Source organism: Megascapheus bottae, unplaced genomic scaffold (genome assembly GCF_031878675.1).
Source record: "Megascapheus bottae isolate mThoBot1 unplaced genomic scaffold, mThoBot2.hap1 HAP1_SCAFFOLD_106, whole genome shotgun sequence".
In the NCBI taxonomy this organism is placed as follows: domain Eukaryota; kingdom Metazoa; phylum Chordata; class Mammalia; order Rodentia; family Geomyidae; genus Megascapheus; species Megascapheus bottae.
The window spans coordinates 505,202-524,705 of NW_028327708.1; the positions used below are offsets into that span (position 1 = coordinate 505,202).

Genomic DNA, 19,504 nt, shown 5'->3' on the forward strand with positions numbered 1-19,504 from the left:
GTCAGAGAAAATCAAGCAAGGAAGGCACTGCCAGCCCTTTTCTGTGTCTAGGGAGGGCATAGGAGCAAAGTACCTCTTCATGTTTCTTCTTTTAGCAGAAACTTCTACAGGGAGGGGAGAGTTAGTGGGAGTTTAAGAAAAATCCATCAGCTCTCATTTTGCCAGGTGTTTAGAAAGGTAACTTTGCTTCCGCACAAGAAATTACATGAATTATGTTAAAATCAGTGCTAAGGTAATAAAATTACATGCTCAGGACGCTTCTACAGAAAACTATCTTTGTCTGGCAGGGTAATTGGAGTGAGGGAAGACAAACTCCATAGCCGCCTCACTGTTACACAAAGAGGGAACGAAGGAAATTGTCCCCATCGTGTTTCTGCTGCGTGGAACGAGCTGCTGTTCCCTCTCTCCTTCCTAAATACATCTGTGGATTTCATCGCAGAGCAAACTTAGGGCATGGGGGGAGCTAGGAGGGGAATAAGGGGATTTTAAAATAAATGCACATCTTAGGAGGAAATGTCAAATCACCCAATCCATTGCAGTGACCCCTAGAACTGGGCAGAGATCCACCAGGATGGTGGTTGTTTTGACAGCCAGCACCCCACTGCTGGTTTGGATGAGACTGCATCCAATTGTATCTCTCTTTTTGCCTCCACTGTGGGGGTGGGGAGAGACAGGAAAAAAAAAGAAAGGAAGAAAAAAATCATCCTTGGTTTAATGTCTGAGAAAACTGGAGAGATTGGAGAAGGGACATCTGTTCTGAAAGTTTCATTTCATTTTATTTTATTTTTTTTTCTGAGTCAACACTGGAGTCATTTAGAGGCAGAACTGATGTACAGGATGCATTGGCTGGAATAGAAAAAGCTGAGGCTCGGGAGAGGGACCCTCATTTGTATCTCTACCTGTGCACAATGGGATTTGACCTTTTACCATGATGGCTCAAATGAAGGCAGGATTGAGTCTTTCCAGGGAATAAATGCCCTGCAATGTCTGGAACACTTTCTCATTGCCTTTGGCTCGAAGCATCAGCCAGTATCCAGTGGGGGTAGAGGCCAAAGTCACCACTGAAGAGCCTTTCCTGATGATCACAGCACCTTGGGCTTGTCCCCTCTGCCCCATCCCGAAGCTTGTAATAATATGGCATCATTGCCTTTAAAAAGTTTTTATCTTTTTTCTCCAAGCTGGAAGTGATTCTTTTTTTTTACAGGTATGAATGTAATTTTTATGACTAGAGTCTCATGTTTCTGCCCAGCCTTGAATTAGATGGCGAGTCTCCTATCTATGCTGCCCAATGGCAGATATCAGCCACTATGCCCAGTTTGTTCGTTGACCTAGGGTCTTGCAATTTTTTTGCCTGGGCTGTCCTCAAAAGGGAATCTTACTGATCACAACACCCCAGAGGTCATGAAAATCTACTCATTCCTGGAAATTACAGGCATGAGTCACAGCATCCAGCCTATAGCTGTGAGTGTCTTTGCCCACTGTTGTATTTTCAGTGCCTAGAGGATAACGTATGACCAGTTCAAGTAGATATTTTATCGAGTGAATGATTGATCAGTGCCATCTTTATACATGGCTGCTTCTGTTAGAAAAGAACTCATTTAGATCTGCTTCTTTCCTGCTACAAAACACTCTAACACATTCATGCTAATGAGTCATGATCCAAGGGGGAGAGAGTGGGTTAGAGAGAGAAATACAGCCCAAGGATCAGGATGCTCTTTAACCTTGACTGATGACCTTGAAAATGGCTTTACCCCTTTGCCTTTGAAATGACTGCTGTTTTCTGGGAAGTATGCTAGTCAGGAAGAATTGGAAACTTTGTGAGTTGTCAGTCACTGTGGGATTTTGTGCGTGCGTGTGTGTGTGTGTGTGTGTGTGTGTGTGTGTGTGTGTGTGTGTAAAAACTCAATCTATATTCCATTGTATGCCTACATGAACTTCATTCTCTCTGGTATCTGTTCATTTCAGAAGACAGGAATGGCCTCTGCTTTGTCCTGGATCATTTGGCTTTTCACAGCAGCCCTACCCAAACCTTTCAGGCATTATGTAGAGTGTTCCCAGTTTACAGATGAGTAAACTGAACATTCTGGAAAAAGACTGTGTCTATACAGTGAGTTAGCAACAATGCCAGTACTAAAAAAGAAAAAAAAAGTATAGTTTCATTGGAGACGAATTATAGAAACTGCAATGTCTTTAAATTTAGAAAACAAAGTTAGCTCCTGCCAGAGTTGTGAGGCAGTTTTGACGTCCCACTGAAAGCCACCGCTCCCATTCAATTCTGTTCTTAAAGTAGGAAGGAAAAGCTCTCGGGTGTGTGTCTCTCCGCCCATGTATCACTATTTTTGCCTCTCCTTATACCCATGGCCTAGTTTTCTTGGGCTTCTTCGCTATCAATGGGCATGTTATACTAGGCATTGTCCTTGCGTAAGGTTTTGAAGTTTCTCGGGTATTATGAACAAGGTCTTAGACCCCAGCTGGATGCTGCAGCCTACTTTGGCTCTGTTTTCTTTCCTTAAGAAATCTAAAGGATAATGTTGTCATTTTTCTAAAGTGGAGGCCATAAAGAAAGGCTGCCCTCACACTGAGACTCCGCCCACTTCTCAGTGGAGGTGGAACCATTGCTAAAATTGAATTGTATTGTGCAAGGCCTTGTGGTCTTCTAACCGATGGAGAGCAAGCCGAGCCTTTGGGAAGGTGGGGTGACCTGGAGGAGGGAAGGCGTTTGATACCCAGCCTGATGGGGATAGGAAGTCAGTCCTTTACCTTGTCATTCCAGGCACTGCTTTATTGGGGAAGAGGAATCAGCCTAGCAATGGCTGCTGGGGATCTAGGAGGCCGCCTTTGGATGAGAGTTCTGTTTACTGTGGAGCTTTCAGAGGAGATTGGGTTTCTGTTTTTGTTTCTGCTCTGGACTTTACCCAGCCATGTGTCCAGTAGCCACCTGCTACTGGAAGTTGTCTTTGTAATTTGCTGGGCCAGAAGGGGACGCAGAGGGAACTGTGCTGGAGATTGTAGGAGGGAGAGTGTGGAGCTGGGGGCTTGATCTTCAGCCAGTGGAATGAACGTATACAATCGAATGGAAGGGAATCTGAGGAGACATGCTCAGGTTCCCAAATAGAACACCCCGCCCCACCCTTCTCCATTTCAGACTTCAGAAAATGTCAGTGTGTCTGTACTGTGTCTTGGCTTTCTATAACTTCCAGCTAGGAGGCAGTGCCTAAGCTGGCTGGCTGAACTGGCCTGTGGATTGTTGTTGCTTTTTCCTTATCAAGCTTTTCCTCTTGTCTGTCCATCTTGAGTTGGGGTGGGAGGGTGTGAAGGACAGAAGCTGGATGATACAATAAAGTGGCTGCCACTACTTTGGCACAGTAGAAGCTCTTTCAGTCTGCTGTCTCTCCTCTTTCCATCTCTTTCTCTGTCTATCTCTCTTTCTTCATATCTCCAACATTTGTGTTTTAGCAAGTGGGTTCACATGAGGTTGTACTCCTTCCAGTACTTAAAGGCTGGGGGTATCTGAGGCAATCAGCTTGAGCTCACATACTGGATATAGGCGAAACGTCATTCTTACACTCTGGTCCCTCCAAAGGATGTGTGTGTGTGTGTGTGTGTGTGTGTGTGTGTGTGTGTGTGTGTAAAAGACAAGGAGATGAACTGAATGAACTCTTTATGGCTCATTGTTCCCTTTGAACAATAAAGTTATGTTGGATAATATTGTAAAGTATAAAGTGAATATCCATGAGTCATTTCGATAAAAATGGGTCCTATGAATATTGAGGGGGGAAGAGAGGACTCCTTCCATAGAGACTACTGCCCAGGAGAGGGAGGGGTGAAGCCACCAGCTCCTTCCATGTACTTCTGGTTCAGTGATCCCTTTGAAGGCCAATAGAAACAAGGAGAGTTGGAGAACCTGTCACAGGTCACAGCCAACAGGAGCCTAAGGGAGCAGGATATCCTGGGATAGGATTATAAGTGGCAGGTCAGTTGAAAAAAATCAAAGAAAGCAGAATGGACTGTGAACTTGGGTTAATAATGCCATCTCATTATTGGTTTGTGTATGGTAATAAATGTGTGAAAGGAATCTAGGATGTTAACAATAAGAGGTAGTAGGAAGAGGGCATGTGGGGACATTTCTTCTGTCTTCTCAGATTTTTCTGTAAATCTCCAAGTGTTCTGAAAAGTGAAGTCTATGAAAAAGTTGTTAATCATGATCATATTTTACCTTCTGGAGTTCTTTCTCCTGGACAAATTTAAGACTCCCAGAGAGTCTTGTAAGTCTAAGATGTCAGAGGCAGCTGTAACTCGCTGTGTGGGCCTCCGTCGTCCAGAGTCCTGTTCTTTTCTGGTGGTGATGTGGCCCCCGCATTGTCATCTGAAGGAATGCACCAGTTCGGGGAATGGGAACTCAGCCACACGCTAGAACTCATGTCCACCCAGAAAAAAGTGTTTAGATTAGGGAGGGTGTAGCTTCCCTCCTAGAAAAAAAATAAGAAAATCAATAGGTAATTTGTTTCTCTGCCAATACAGCCTTGTGAAGATGCCTCAGTTAAATCACTCTTTACATTGGATTTCCATTATTCATCTTTGCTGCTCAGCTGGGAACTCCCAGGTGGAGGGGTATTTTCTCAGTTATCTGTGTGTTTCTAGGCCTTCATCATCCTATGTCAGCTGAACAAAGCCTGACTCAGTGAAAGATGACTGGGTACTGTTTAGACATACAACGCCAAAGCTCATACCCAGTGGCATGGCACCGGAGGAGAGCAGGTGAGACAGATGGCATTTCGGAAACATGGTTGCAATCATGTACCCTATCCCACAACGACCACCATCACCTCTTCCTTCTCCTCCTCCTTCTCCTCCTCCTCCTCCTCCTCCTCTTCCTTCTTCTCCTCCTCCTCCTTTTCCTTCCCTTCCTATTCTTCTTCCCCTTCATTTCCTAATATTGTATTTCTTTTGAATTTTATGTCATTTATGATTTGCTATTATTATTATTACTATTACTATGTAGTTGTACAAAGGGGTTACAGTTCTGTGAGTCAGGTTAAGAGTACAGTGACTCTTTGTCGATATCACCCTTTATTTTCCCTGATTTTCTTCCCCCTTTAGTCAGTGTTTGTGTGTCAATGCATCCAGAAGCTAGGTGACTCTCTCAGGGATGCTTCTTTGTGAGGCTACCTGCACACTCTTGCTGTCTGGGTGCAGCATCTATGCTCCTTCGTCTTCGATGAACCTTACTCCACATCAGTCCCCCAAACTCACTAGACATGACATCACATCTCCTTATATACATCCCTTAAGTGACCCCCTGGGTTAAAAAAAAGGTAAAGTCAGGATCTGAGGAAGAGTTGGATCCCAAACAATAGAAGGGGACTTCTTTTTTTTATTGTGATTAATAGAAGGGTTACATTGTATTTACCAGATAAAAGGTGTGTAACTTCACAAACATTGATACCCTTTCTCATGACATGGTCCCCATTTCCCTCCTACCCTCATCCGCTTATCTTGATTTCCCCCCTTCCCTATCCAATTTCAAATAACCAATTAAGCACATATAAAATATATCAGATAACAAGGTGAAATATTGTAACAATATGAGATAACCAAGGGATGGCAAAAGAGATGAGAGATAACATAGTACATTAAGGACAACAATCACTCATAATATGACTTTTGTTTCCTTATCCTGGAGGTCTTTACATTTAGTGTCATACTATTTGGCCTAATGTCTCTAGATTTTGTTCTATTGTAAATCTCTGCTAGAAGAGCCCAAGGTTTCTACTGATTATGACAAATGAGGGAGACTATTGGGCCTATGTTCCTTTGAGTCTGGCTTACTTCACTTAATAATGATTTTTTCTAAGTCTTTACATTTTAGAAGGGGACTTCTTAAAAGATACAAAGACGAATGTAGGCAAGAGAGACACAGTAAGTTCAGAAAATGATGGGGAAAAAATGAGGTGTTACAGTGTGCAGTGAGTCCCATGCAGGTGGGGCGTCCTCTGTAAAATGTCACCCCTTAGGGGTGGTTGGTTAACTTTTCCCTTTATCCATATCATCTCCTCTTGTTACTCATTCCAATGTGAACATGCGCCTGACTCATTTCTACTCCTCTCTGGACTTAATTAGGTTTGTTGTTGTTATTATTATTATTTTTGCTTGTCTTTGGAACATGGAATACCCTTCTCAGGTTTTTCAAGTGACTCATTTGGCCTCAATATTGTCACAGACACAGGGATATATTTATGGTGGGGGTGGAAGTTTTCCCAGAAGTGGGCATGGTTAGATTAGATGTAGCCCAAGTTTCTTTTACAAATGTGCATTTAAAAAAAAAAAGAAAGAGGGCTGGGAGGGACAAGGGCTGGGAGTGTGACCTAGTTGTAGAGTATTTGGCTATTATGCACAGAGACCCAGGTTCGATTCCTTGGTACCACCTACATAGAAAAAGCCAGAAATGGTGCTGTGGCTCAAGTGGTAGAATGCTAGCCTTGAGAAAGTCCAAGGACAGTACTCAGGCCCTGAGTTCAAGCCCAAGGACTGGAAAAAAAAGAAAAGAAAAACCCTACTGGATTGTTTATCATGATTTTAAATGATAGACAAAATGGAAGGTCCTTATCATTTCCCTAATTGTCTAAAGGAGCCACAACGTACATGGAATTTGTGTGTGTGTGTGTGTGTGTGTCTGTGTGTGTGTGTGTGTTCCTGCTTGCAGGGAAAGCAGAACATACAAGTTCCTAATTAGAGCATTGACTCACAGAGTTCTCTTTGCCTTCCAGGCTCTGAGTTCTGCCTCTCTCCCACCTGTTTCTGACGTGTGTCTTCATTCCTAGCAGGTTAATGTGGAGGCCAACCCAATGTGTGCTTCTTGAATAGAACACTTAAGTGCAGCCCTGTTGCAGAGTGAACAGCCGGTCTCCTAAGATCTTCCTGGCTTTTGCTAAGCCTATTATGATGTTTCCTAGGAGATGGGACTCAGCAGAAGGCAAAGGGTGTTTTGTTGTGTGTTGTCAGGAAATGGAGAGTCCTATTTACTGAACTGGGCCTGGAGATTCATTTCTGTATTACTCATCTCGTGTTCCCAAGTCAGGTGTTGTGGAACTGTGTGCATCCAAGGTCCTAAGTTTTGGGGGCTGAGAATTACCTGTGTCAGATAAATAAAGAGTAGGATGTGAAATTCTCCAGCCTACTACTGGTTTGACGTAAGAGATGACTGGCATCTTAATCTGGCTTCAGTCTAGGAAAGGGTTGGAGAATTCACGAAGGTTCCCAGGGCAATGCTGTTCTTGCTGGTGTAAGTTTACCGAGTGCCAAACCTCTTGCTAGGCATTGCATTGGGGGCCTGGGGGCCGAGAGTGGGGTGTAAATTAGCATCTGTCATCGGTAACATAATATCCATCTGCTCTCAGCCTGCCATCTTACCTATTGAGGGGGATTGAGATCTGAGTATTGTGGTTCAAAGCCAGCCTGGGGACAGAAAGTCTGTGAGACTCTTAGCTGTAATAAACCACTCAGAAAAAAACCGGAAGTGTCAGTGTGGCTCAAGTGGTAGAGTGAAAGCCTTGAGGGAAAAAAAAAAGAAAGAAAAAAGCTCAGAAAGAGTGTGCAAGCCCCGAGTTCAAAAACAAGACCAAGGGGGGAGGGAAATGGGTACCAAGACATGTGAAAGGGTATCAATGTATGTGAATTAATGCACCTTCTATCTGGCAAATATCATGTAACCCTTTTACTAATTACAATAAAAAAAATTTTTTAAAAAAAGAAAAAAAAACAAAAACAAGACCAAACAAAAATCCTGAAATGCATTTTTTTTTAGATCCCAAAGGAAGATATAATTAAAGAATTCAGTAGAATCCGAACACCTAGTGCAGGGCAGTGTTGCTTACGTGGAGAGAACTTACTGAACCGAAGGCTGACATTTCCTCTTTGCTCTGGATGATGGGGAAGAATTCCTTGAGTGCTGTTTGTTGAGGCCAGAACATTTGGCAAATGTGTTACCCTAAAGCAGGCCAAGAAAAGTTGGGATGCCTAGCTGAGTCATAAAACAGTTAAGAACTTTATGAGTGAGAGAGAGAGAGAAAGAGAGAGAGAGAGAGAGAGAGAGAGAGAGAGAGAGAGAGAGAGAGAGAGAGAGAGAGAGAGAGAGAGGGAGGGAGGAGGATTTCATTGTGGCAGCGTGGAAAGCAATGACGCTCCCATCCTCGCCCCTCATGCACTCACATTGCATTCCTGTATGTATCCTGCCCAGTCTGACCTTGTCCATTACACAGCCTCTGTCCCTTCCCCTTCCTGGTACCCACACACCCCGGTTCACCCATCCCTTCCAGGAGCTCAGCCCTGTATCACTTGTTCTTAAGGACCCAGAGAGTGCATGGTTGTCTGCAGAGATGTTAAGCAACCCAGCAGTATTCAGATGGCATCTATAACTACCAAGAAAGTGTTGACCCTTTCCCCCACCCCAGGAAGGGGGGGCTAGAGAGCCCACAGGGAAAGCTCAGGCTTTACAGCTTTTAAATTATGGCTATTTGGCTCGGTGAAGAAGGGAGGTGACCGAATCGTGTGCACGAGGAACATTTGATATGCGCCCATCTGGGCTGCTGCTATTCTGGATGGTGACTGTACAGAATTCTTCCCTGTGCTAGCCCGAATGCCTCCTCTGTTCTCCTTGAAGGCCTGGAGTGTTGATTTCTCACACATACAGTACGGTAGTCCCTTTGAGCTGTTAAAGCTTCTGTTTGGAAGCTTTAAACCAGGAGAGAATTATGGGGGAAAGATGGTGGAGAGGTACAGAATGCCCAAGATATACCTGGTATTATCCATTGTGCCCCAGATCCACTGAAAAAAAACCCAAAACAGCACTGGCAGGGACATGTCTGTACCTTTTTTTTTTTGGTTGAATGTGGGGCTTGAACTCAGGGCCTGATTAGTACTCTATGACTTTGCACCACAGTGCTACTTCCGGTTTTCTGGTGATTCATTGGATATAGTGTCTAGGCTGGCTTTGAACCATGATGCTCAGATCTCAGCCTCCTGAGTAGGATTATTGGCATGAGCCAGCAGCACCCAGCTGTCTGTGCATTCTTGAGATAGGAATCCCCATTGTTGGATGGGTTCACATGTAGCCAACAATAGATAGGGTTGGTAGCAAGCCCTTGACCTGGTAGCTAGCCTTGATCCTGTGTCTGGGGGCTTGATGGCTGTTGGAAAATCTTGTCTGGCTTTGGTTTGTGCAGCTGGGGCCTCCTAGCTCTTCTCCACAAGTCTCTTACTGTCCAGTGGTCTTCCTTCCCCCACCTCCCAAGTGCTGGGATTACATTGTATATGGCTGTGGAAGTAAGTAGTTCTTTTGGAATCAGGCAACATGTACCCTTTGCAGTGGGAGCTCCCGGAGCTGCCTATGCAAGTATGTTTTACGTTCTTAAATGCTAACTGAATTCTGAGTGCGTAGGCTTTTAGAAACCATTCTACACTCTAAATATGAAGTGTAAAAAAAAAAGAAATCTTTACACAGAGACTCATGTGCAGGCCTGTTGCTCCAACATCATCATGGGAAATATAAAATATCTCCTATTTGTCTGTTAGTGGAAAATGAGGGGGAAATGATGGCCCGCCTAAATATTGGAATAATGGTAATTTCTTTTAACAATGGAGCCATTGAAAGCATAGATGTAGGTATACCAGAATGAAGTAAATTTTAGGATCTATTATAAAGAGATCCATATGTAACATGCTTGTATGAGACTGACATCTCATGCCTGTAAGGCTCAGATCCACCAAAAATCCAGAAGTAGAGCCTAGGCTCAGCTGGAGAGGAGGAAGCTGAGGGACAGAGCCTCAGGCTGGAGAGGAAGAAGTTGCAGGACAGAGCCTAGGCTCTGAGTTCAAGACCCAGTAACCACTCCGCCAACACACACATTTGTCTGAGTATGAGTCTCTATCTACGTATCTCTTTTTTATCTGTTTTTTGTTTGTTTTGTTTTGTTTTGTTTTGCCAGTCCTGGGGCTTCAACTCAGGGCCTGGGCATTGTCCTTGGGCTTTCTCAAGGCTAGCACTCTACCCCTTGAGTCACAGCACCACCACTTTCTGTTTTCTCTGTGTATGTGGTACCAAGGGATTGAACCCAGAGCGTTGTACATGCTAGATAAGCACTCTACTACTAGGCCACACTCCCAGCCCCGTTATCTGCTTTTATATGTACACTTACATTTATTAAATGTACCTAAACTACATTGAGAAGCCTACTTTTAATAAATGCATTTCTGGCAAGATTTGTAAGACTAGTATTTTGAGGAACAGTTCTTCATTTGAAATGCTTTGGTTCTATTTAATTAAAAAAACACAACTATACACCTATGCTACTTAAAACAGTTTCTTTTAAAAAATTATAAATCATTGGATAAAAGCTTATTCTTTTAGCATCAAAGGAGTCAGCTGCACAAATGTACAGTGACTTGGGTTGGAGGTTAAAGTTAATTAACCAGGCAGAATCAGGTCCTTGACTAACCTGCAGCTGTTGGGCTTAAGGTTTGAATCTTTTTTTTTAAGCCTCCAGATACAAAGACAGACCCCAACTGGTTCCATCTAAGTTCAGCTATTTTGAGTTGAATCTAAACAGAGAGGAGGAGGGCTCAAGTTGGGGGCACAGGGAGGGGTTTCTCATCTCTCAGCTACATTAATTCAGCACAGAGACATTTCTGATGCCTTACTCACTGCCTGTGGAGAAAGCTTGAAATAGCCTTGAGGGTATGAAAAGAGGGGAAAAGAAAGCAGTGTATCTTAAATATCCTGTAGATTTTAGGAGCAGAACAACTGTAATTTCCTTAATTCTTACATGAGCTCCGAATTCTTTCCTTTTTCTCATGCATAGGAGGAAACTGAGGCTGGCAAGGGCAAATAATTTTCCCCCCCAAGGCCATCCACTTGGTCAGCTGAGATTTGAGTCCCTGACCAGTGAGGTCTACACATCTTAGGATAGTTCTATCAGGCTAGGATTTGCAAGTTGATGCTTATCTGCAGTGGACAGGATGGGGCCAGTTTAGGAGTGACGAGGTCCAGGGGACCCATCTTCTCATTCTTGTGAAGTAGGAAAAAGTAGTTTTGACAACAGTACATGCAGACATGAAGTCTAACAGGGGAGTCATATGAGTTTTGAGGATAGAGATGCTAGAGAAATTCCTTGTTTGCTTCAAAATCCTTTCCTCTGGAGGCCTTCAATCATTCATTTGTGTCTCATAGTCAGCATAAATGTTTTCTCCAGTCAGAAGGGAGCTTTTTAGAGTCAAACATTGTCCAGAAGCAGAGTGATGAAGATGCGGCCCTCTGTGTGAGTACTGGACCCATGCATCCAGCTTCCTGTTTCCATGCAGACAATGCTAATCACTCACCGAACATGTCCCTACTTGATGTGGAATGGAGCGTGCAATATTTCCCAGCACAGCCCCTCAGAGTTCTAGAATTAGGTAAACAGATTAGCATTGATAATGGAACCTGTCTGTTATGCAAGCAGTAAGTGCAGTGGTAAGCATACATCTGGGAGCCAGATGTTGAGATTTGAGAGGGAGGGGATGAGACAGAGACAGATAGAATAGTTTAATTCAGTGATTTTTAGTCCATGACTAGCTGCTCACAAGGGATGACAGGGTTGGGGAGTAAGGAGCTAAAGTTCTGGAAATTACCTGACTGTTAGTTAGTTAGTTAATTAATTTTCTGTTGGTCATGGGACTTGAAGTCTGGTCCTGGGCACTGTCCTTGAGCTCTTTTTCTTTTCAGGCTAGCACACTGCCATTCTGAGCCACAGTGCCACTTCTGGTTTTTAGGTGGTTAATTGGAGATAAGAGTTTCATAGACTTTTCTGCCCCTACTGGCTTTGAACCTTGATCCTCAGATCTCAGCTTCTTGAGTAGCTAGGAATGCAGGTATGAGCCACCAGCACCTGTTTTATTATTATTATTATTATTATTATTATTATTATTATTATTATTATTAATTTTTTTGTACTGGGATTAAATTCAGGGCCTTGTGCTTTCTAGGTAGGTGCTCTATTACTTGAGCCCTGTTCCCAGTCCCTTGGCTTTTAGTTTGGTTTTCAGATAGGTCTTGTATTTTCTCCCAGTTCAGCCTTGAACTGTCATCTTCCTACCTCTGCCTCCCAGGTGGTTGAGATTATAGGCAACTTTCAACAACCTTTCTTTTCTTTTTAAATCGGAGGCACTGAACAATCTATAGTCAAAATACATTTTTGTTTCACTCAAATACTTTTAAGAAGCTGTAGCTTCTTGAGAAAGTTTGAAATTCTCCATGGTGCACGCTCCTTTCTGTGTCCTCCAGAGAAGGTTGAGACATTTTCCTGGAAAGGTAATTTTGGCTCTAGTGAAGATGTCACCATCTGCTTGCCTGCCGGGCAGCTGGCCTGGCTGAAGGAGAGCTGGGGCTAGCTGCTTTGAGATCTGGGAGAGTAGGAGGTCCAGGGCACAGGTTGGGGAGGGGGGTTGTTTGTGGCTCCCAAGGCTGTTCTTGGGTAGGGTGTTCCTTCCCCAGGCACCTGCTCAGTTGGGGAAGCCCCTCCAGCATCTCCCTCCGGCTGACTCTCGCTCCTGGCTTTCCTCCCCATCCTCTGTCAAGAGCTCCAGGCTGCCTGCCATTCCTGTTGGCACTGGCAGCAGCCAGAACAGTGCAGGCTTTCCTGGCAGCGGGGTCCATGACTGCTTCATTTCTCCTTCTGCTCTTTCACATTCTTCTGTCTTTTTCTCCATGGCCTGGTACCCAGCAGCCTGTGGCCAAAAAGGGCATTGATTACCTTTTTTTAAAAAAAAATTTTTTTTTGCCAGTCCGGAGGCATGAGGCTTGAACTCAGGGCCTGAGCGCTGTCCTTGGGCTTTCTCAAGGCTAGTGCTCTACCACTTGAGCCACAGCACCGTTTCTGTGTATGTGGTACTGAGGAATCGAACCCAGGTCTTTGTGCATGCCAGGCAAGCACTCTACCACTAGGCCAAACTCCCAGCCCTTACCATCTTACCTCCCCCCTTCTCTTCTCTCAGCCTTCACCCAGTAGGGATGGATTGCCCGCTTTCCCTCCCTCCCTTCAACAGGCAAGTAACAGACATGGGACGTGGGCTCTGACATTGCACAGGGCTCGAGTTTCCCCCTATCCCCATTTCAACCAACAAACCAACAGTAGTGCACACCTGAAATCCCAGCTCCATGTTGAAGCATAGACAGAGGAGGATTATGGTCCAAGGGCCCACTGAGCTGTCTTCTAGAGAGATCTTTCTATCAGCCAGGCCTTGGTGGCTGACATCTATAATTTCTGCTGCTCAGCAGGCAATGATTGGGAAGATGGCAGTCTAAGGCCCTCCTGGGCAGAAAAGAGCCTATTTCGACAGACAAGTGGTGTGTGTGTGTGTGTGTGTGTGTGTGTGTGTGTGTGTGTGCAAGCCTGTACGCACACACGTGTATGGTTTGTGCTTTTTCCATTATCGGCAAGTGCGTTCTTGGCAGACATGGGAAGATGACATGCTAGATGATCAGGTAGAGAAAGCACCTTAAAGAGGAGCAGTACACACCAGCCAGCATTGATTGATTACTGATCAGTGCATCTGTAAATATCTCAGACCCAACACTTTGACCTAGGTGCTCTTATGATCTCATGTTACAGGTGACTGAAGTGAATTGATGAATGAACTTGTCACTACCGGTGCTTGAACTCAAGGCCTCACACTCATATTCCTGCCTGCTATCCCCAGCTGCATGGCTGGTGCTCTACCACTTGCCACACCCCTAACTTCTGGCTTTTTGATAGTTTATTGGAGGTAAGAGTCTCAGGGACTTTTCTGCCAGGACTGGCTTTGAACCGCCATCCTTAGATCTTAGACTTCTGAGTAGCTGAGATTACAGGTGTGAGTTATCAGAACTCTTGAGATGAAAAAAGGAATTGCAAGGAGAGTGACTTTTCTAGAACATGAGAATGCTTGGGAAGGGTCCTTCTCTTCCCTTGGCCTTTCCCTCAGGGAGATGTCCTTTGTCCCCTTACTGGCCTGGTTGCAGCCACAGTGGCCTTATAACATCCAAAACAGCAGTGGCACCCTCCTTGGAACCAATTGGTGTAACCTCAGAGGGGTGTGCCTGCAGCGGACTGATTTCTAGTTCTATTCTTCTCCCCTGGAGATGGGGAGGTGTGGATGGAAAACAGCAGCTACAGCAACAAAAATCTGAGGCTGAAGCCTAAGGCTGGATTCAAAACCTTTAATTCAGAGTGAAAGACTTTAATCAGGCTATAACTTGGCTCCATTCCTAAATGCTACCATGTTAAAAAAGGAAAAGAAATGACAGCAATAATAATTCAGAGAACGCAAATAATAGTCCAACCTAAAGCCAGGAATAGGTCAAAACAGCTGTAGTTTCTCTGGGAATGAAACATTCCACTCTTTAAATTATTGCAAGGAAATGTATCTTGTTTTCCCCAACTGAGCCTGGAAGTGAATTTTTAAAAAAAATCTATTACTGCTAGTTACTGATTCAGCAAGAGTTGCTTTATTGTTATTGTTGTTGTTTGCTTTTCTTTCCCTTTTCCTTTGCAAGCCACTGTCCACCTCCATCTTTTTCTGCCCTTTTTCTCCTGGGTGTACAAGAGGAACCTTCTAAGTAAAAAACAAAACTTCACTTTGTGTGTGTATGGCCAAGATTCAAATTTGCTATGATTCATTGGAAGGGGGGAGGGGCTGGCAGAATTGGAGGGAGAAAGGACCCATGGAGCCTCTCAGATGTAAATAATTCAGGGTTTGGAAGTGCTCATCTTTGGACGTATTGGAGCCATTGGGAGTGTGGACGGCTGGGAAGCAAAACTGCTGAGGCAAGCAGGAGAGAAGCAGAGTCACTGGCCTGGATTGGGTCAGCCAACAGAGCAGCTGCATGTGTTGGAGAAGCCAGCCCATGTGGGGCATGGCGGGGGGCCCAGATCTGGGGATCCCCGGACTCTCAGAACACATGAGGCTCAGTGTCAGGGGAGCCTCTTGTTACACAAAAAAAAAAAATCTCAGGGAGGTGTAACACTCACAGCCTAAGAAAAGGGAACAGTGAAATCCTAAACAGTATTTAACAGGAATAAGTTAGTATGAGTGTATTCCTATTAATATACTATGAATGATATATTAATAACATTAATGACATAGTATAGCAATATATTCATGAGCTAAGGTTAATAGAGCTGATTCTAATTAGTATTAATAGAACTCTTACCACATACGAGGTTACTTTTCAAGTCAGGTAAGTATTCTCTCTCCTTTTTTGCTGGAATTTGAACTCAGGGCCTCATGTCTACTCAGCAAGCACTCTTCTGCTTAAGCAATGCCCCCAGCCCTCTTTTGGGGTTGATTACTTTTCAGATAGGGTTTTAATTTGAATCCTCCTACACAGCTGGGATTACATGTATGCGCTACCATACCTGATTTTTTTTCTTTGAGCCAGGTTCTCGGTCTATATCCCAGTCTGACCTTGAATTTGTGATCCTCCTGCTTCCTCTTTGTGAGTACTGGGATTCCATGAATTTGTGCCACTAAATCGCTGACATTGATTTCCTTTCCTTTCCTTTCCCCTCCCTCCCTCCTTCCCTCTTTCTTTTTTTATTTTTTCTTTCTTTCTCCTCTTCCTTCCCCTCCCCTCCCCTTCCCTCCCCCTCCCCTCTCCTCTCTCTCCCCCTCTCCTTCCCTCCCCTCCCTTCCCCTTCCCTTCCCTTCCTTCTTCTGCTAAACCAACCTTGAATTCCCCAGGACAAATCTGATTCAATCATGCTCTTTCATCCTTCTTCTAAATTACCAGATTCCACTGGCAAATATTTTTGAGCATGTTTACTTCTATGTTCTTTAGGAATATTGATCAGTAATTGCATTCACTGTCCAATAGGATAAGCCTGGATTACATGATGCTCCATGCAACTAAATCTAAATGGATTACATTATGATGTAAAATTGAAATTCCACTGCTTCGGATATTCCAGACACATCTGAAGTCAAATCCATGGATTAGAAGTCAAAACCAATAATATTGGATGGTACCAGCATGTCTATCATATTGGACAGCACAGAGAGCTTTCCCTGCAACCTAAGCTTTTGTATGTCTTTGAGCAGAGTTCAAACTTTGACGTTTATCTGTTGTCTTTTATCCTTAGTGTGGTGGTGGAGCTCTTTCCAGCCTTGGAAAAGAAACTCTGTGATGGATCATCTGACATCTGTTTTTTTTTTCCCTACCCCTAAAAGTGTTCTTTAAATTCCCAGCCTAGGAGGGGGTCAGCTCAGTATTATGTAAAAGCAAGGTTTAGTTTCATTTAAAAAAGGGAAAGGTGTTTTAGTTTGGCCAGTTCTAGGCAGAACCCAGAAGTGCTCTTATAGGGTGCATATTTCACAAACCAAGATTTATTCCAGAACAAAGCTCTAGCATAGCAAAGGTTTTGTCTGGCCAAGTGGGATCCATCCTTACTTTGCATGAGCAAACCTGCAGGTACAATATTTTACAAGGCACATCTCCTTTCAATAATTAAATACCTATGCCAGCATGTTGTAATTTCTAAGGACATAAAGATCACAGAGAAATAGAGCGCTTTATAGTCAAGCAAAGCTCAGGGAGGGTTGTAGATGGGGGGTGGTTTAGGGAGGGTTGTTAAAGAGGAGTATTCTGCTTAATGAGAATGAAAAGGAAATTGTAACTTGGTTCCAAATTGTTCACTGGGGTCAGGAGACATGGAGTAAGAAGGGCAGTGCTGAGATCTCAAGCCCAGCTGGGACTCCAGGATGGGCTCACATCATTGATTTTTTTTAACTCTGTGAAGGAAGGCTTTCTCTTGGACATCTTGTGTCAAATTGGAAAAGAGATTTTTGTAACGGACCCCTCCACCCACCATCAGAGGCTCTGTACGAATCATATCCCTGAGATGCTGCTGGGTTTAGACAAGCTAGGATTTCTAATGGTGGTTTTCCCTTTCAGTGACCTTGGGCAAACCAGTAACCTCTCTGACCCTCTCTTTCTTTTCAGGGAAACAGAACAACAAACCCCATTCTCTTAGTGTGAGATCTGTGGGCCAGCCCCACTACTACTCTCAAGAGCTCTTGCTATAACCGTGGCTGTGTGGGCCACTCTTTTGGGAGGAGTGTCATAGTCCCCCCAGCTGGGTGGTTGGGGGTGAGGGGTGTTTGAGGGGACTAATAGAGAGAGGGGAACATTTTCATCCTTCTCAGCCCCCATTCTTTTCTAAGTTAGGATGAAGTTTAGATCAAGGGCCAGGACCTTGACTCCCCCTGCCCCCATAATTGTGAGCGGTTAAAAGAGGTTCAGGTGAAAAATACAGGCAATGGTCACAAAGGAGTTGGAGACTCATTGCCACCAGGAAGTCAAACACCATTGCGGAGTGAGGTGCTCTCGGAAGGCAATCGGAGGAGGATGTGTTTGGACAAGCAGGGATTAAAAAGAAGGGTATCTTAGGAAAAATGGTAAACACCATTGAGCATTATGAAGGGTTGGCAGTGCAAAGTGTCTGTCGGACTGTGGGAGAGTAAGCAGGATGTCCTCATAATAGTCCCATATGTGCCTGTGGTCCAACTTGATTTAAAATTTTATGTCTACAGGAGAAATGCCAGAGTAAAGAAATCGCGGGGGAGGGGTGTTTCCAGACATCAGGGATACCCGTGTGGCTCCACAAACAGCGCACGCACCTTTTTACCCAGACAGTTCTATTAATATTGGATTTCTGCTATGATTATAAAACATCATCCGACACAAGCTGTGCGGTAACATTTCTCCCCCAGCAACCAGGGAGCCCGGAGAAGCTGGATTGTCATTTGCAGGAGACAAATGACAATAATCCCTAGAGATGGGATGTGCAGAAAAAGATATAATCCTATTAAGAGATTGCCATTGTGCACGTTGCCTCTTGTGGTCCCAAGTGCAGATGCAGGAAGGAGACAAGGGGGCCTGTAACAGCTATAGGAAGGAGCTCTCCCTGCAGTTGGCAGTGACAGCGCCCTGCCATTTCTGAACAAGGGTCCTTGGGGTATCGGATCACAGTAAATGACTGAGGGGAAATGTACTCAACAAAGGTGATAGACCTGAACAACTGGAGTTTCACTTCTGAAGGACCTGGAGGAAGCCTGGCCATGACTCAATTTTTTTCATATATTTTTATTGTAATTAATAGAAGGGTTACATTATATTCATCAGATAGAAGGTACATTATTCATAAATGTTGATACCCTTTCTCATGTCATGGTTCCCATTTCCCTCCCCCTCTCCCCATACATCTTGATTTTCCCCCTTCCCTCTCCTATTTCAATTAAGCGTATATAAAATATATCAGATAACAAGGTGAAATATTGTAACAATATGAGATAAAGGGACAGCAAAAGGACAACAATCACTCATTATATGGCTTCTGTTTCTATATCCTAGAGATCCTTTCATTTAGCATCATACTGTATGGCCTTATGTATCTAGGTTTTGCTCTATTGTGAACCTCTCCTAGGAGAGCCCAAGGTTTCTACTGATTATTGTAAATGAGGGAAACCATTGAGCCTATGTTCCTTTGAGTCTGGCTTCCTTCACTTAATATGATTTTTTTCTAAGTCTTTCCATTTCCTTACAAATGGGTGATGTCATTCTTTCTGAGAGCACCATAGAATTCCATTGTGTATAAATACCACATCTTGTTGATCCACTCATCAACTGAGGGACATCTGGGTTGGTTCCATATCTTTGCTATGGTGAATAGTGCTGCAATGAACATTGTTGTGCTAGTGGATTTAGTAGGTCCTTGTTTCTGGACGATTGGTAAATGCCAAGTAGTGGAATTGCTGGGTCATAGGGGAGCTCTATATTTAGTCTTTTGAGGAACTGCCATACTGCTTTCCATAGAGGTTGAACAAGTTTGCACTCCCACCAACAGTGTAGTAGTGATCCCTCCTGTCCACCTCCCCTCCAGCATCTGTTATTATTAGATTTCTTGATCCTAGCCATTCTAAATGGAGTGAGGTGGAATCTTAAAGTTGTTTTGATTTGCATTTCTTTTATGACCAGAGATGCCATGACTCAAGTTTTACACTCTTAGAGCAAACCCTGTAACTTCATTGGGTTGAGGACCAGGTAGTTGGAGTTCTAAGTATGTGTGAGATCCATCAATTGGTAAAGGATAAACTATTATTATTATTATTATTATTATTATTATTATTTTATTATTATTTGTGCCAGTACTGGGCCTTGAACTCAGGGCCTGGGCACTGTTCCTGAGCTGCTTTTTTTTTTTAAATTGTTGAAGGCTAGCATTCTACCACTTGAGTCACAGCTCCACTTCCAGGTTTTTGTTGGTTAATTGGAGATAAGAGCTTGATGGACTTCCCAGACCATGATCCTCATATCTCAGGCTGGCTTTGAACCATGATCCTCATATCTCAGCTTCCTGAGTAGCTAGGATTACAGGGGTAAGCCTCCAGCATGGGGCTTAAGGTCTCTATTTGAGTGATGAAAATGAAACCCTTT

At 43.9% G+C, this 19,504-nt stretch overlaps 1 long non-coding RNA gene across 2 annotated transcripts; it reads left to right on the forward strand.

Moving 5' to 3' along the window:
* Positions 1 to 11,453: 11,453 nt before the first annotated feature.
* On the forward strand, positions 11,454 to 16,201 carry LOC150039470 (uncharacterized). 2 transcript variants are annotated; one of them, XR_016534367.1, is made up of 4 exons: positions 11,454 to 11,506; positions 13,644 to 13,797; positions 15,452 to 15,508; positions 15,887 to 16,201. It is a non-coding gene; the product is annotated as an uncharacterized LOC150039470 (long non-coding RNA). The 2 variants fall into 2 exon arrangements; XR_016534366.1 differs by having other exon boundaries at positions 16,152 to 16,201.
* Positions 16,202 to 19,504: the final 3,303 nt, after the last annotated feature.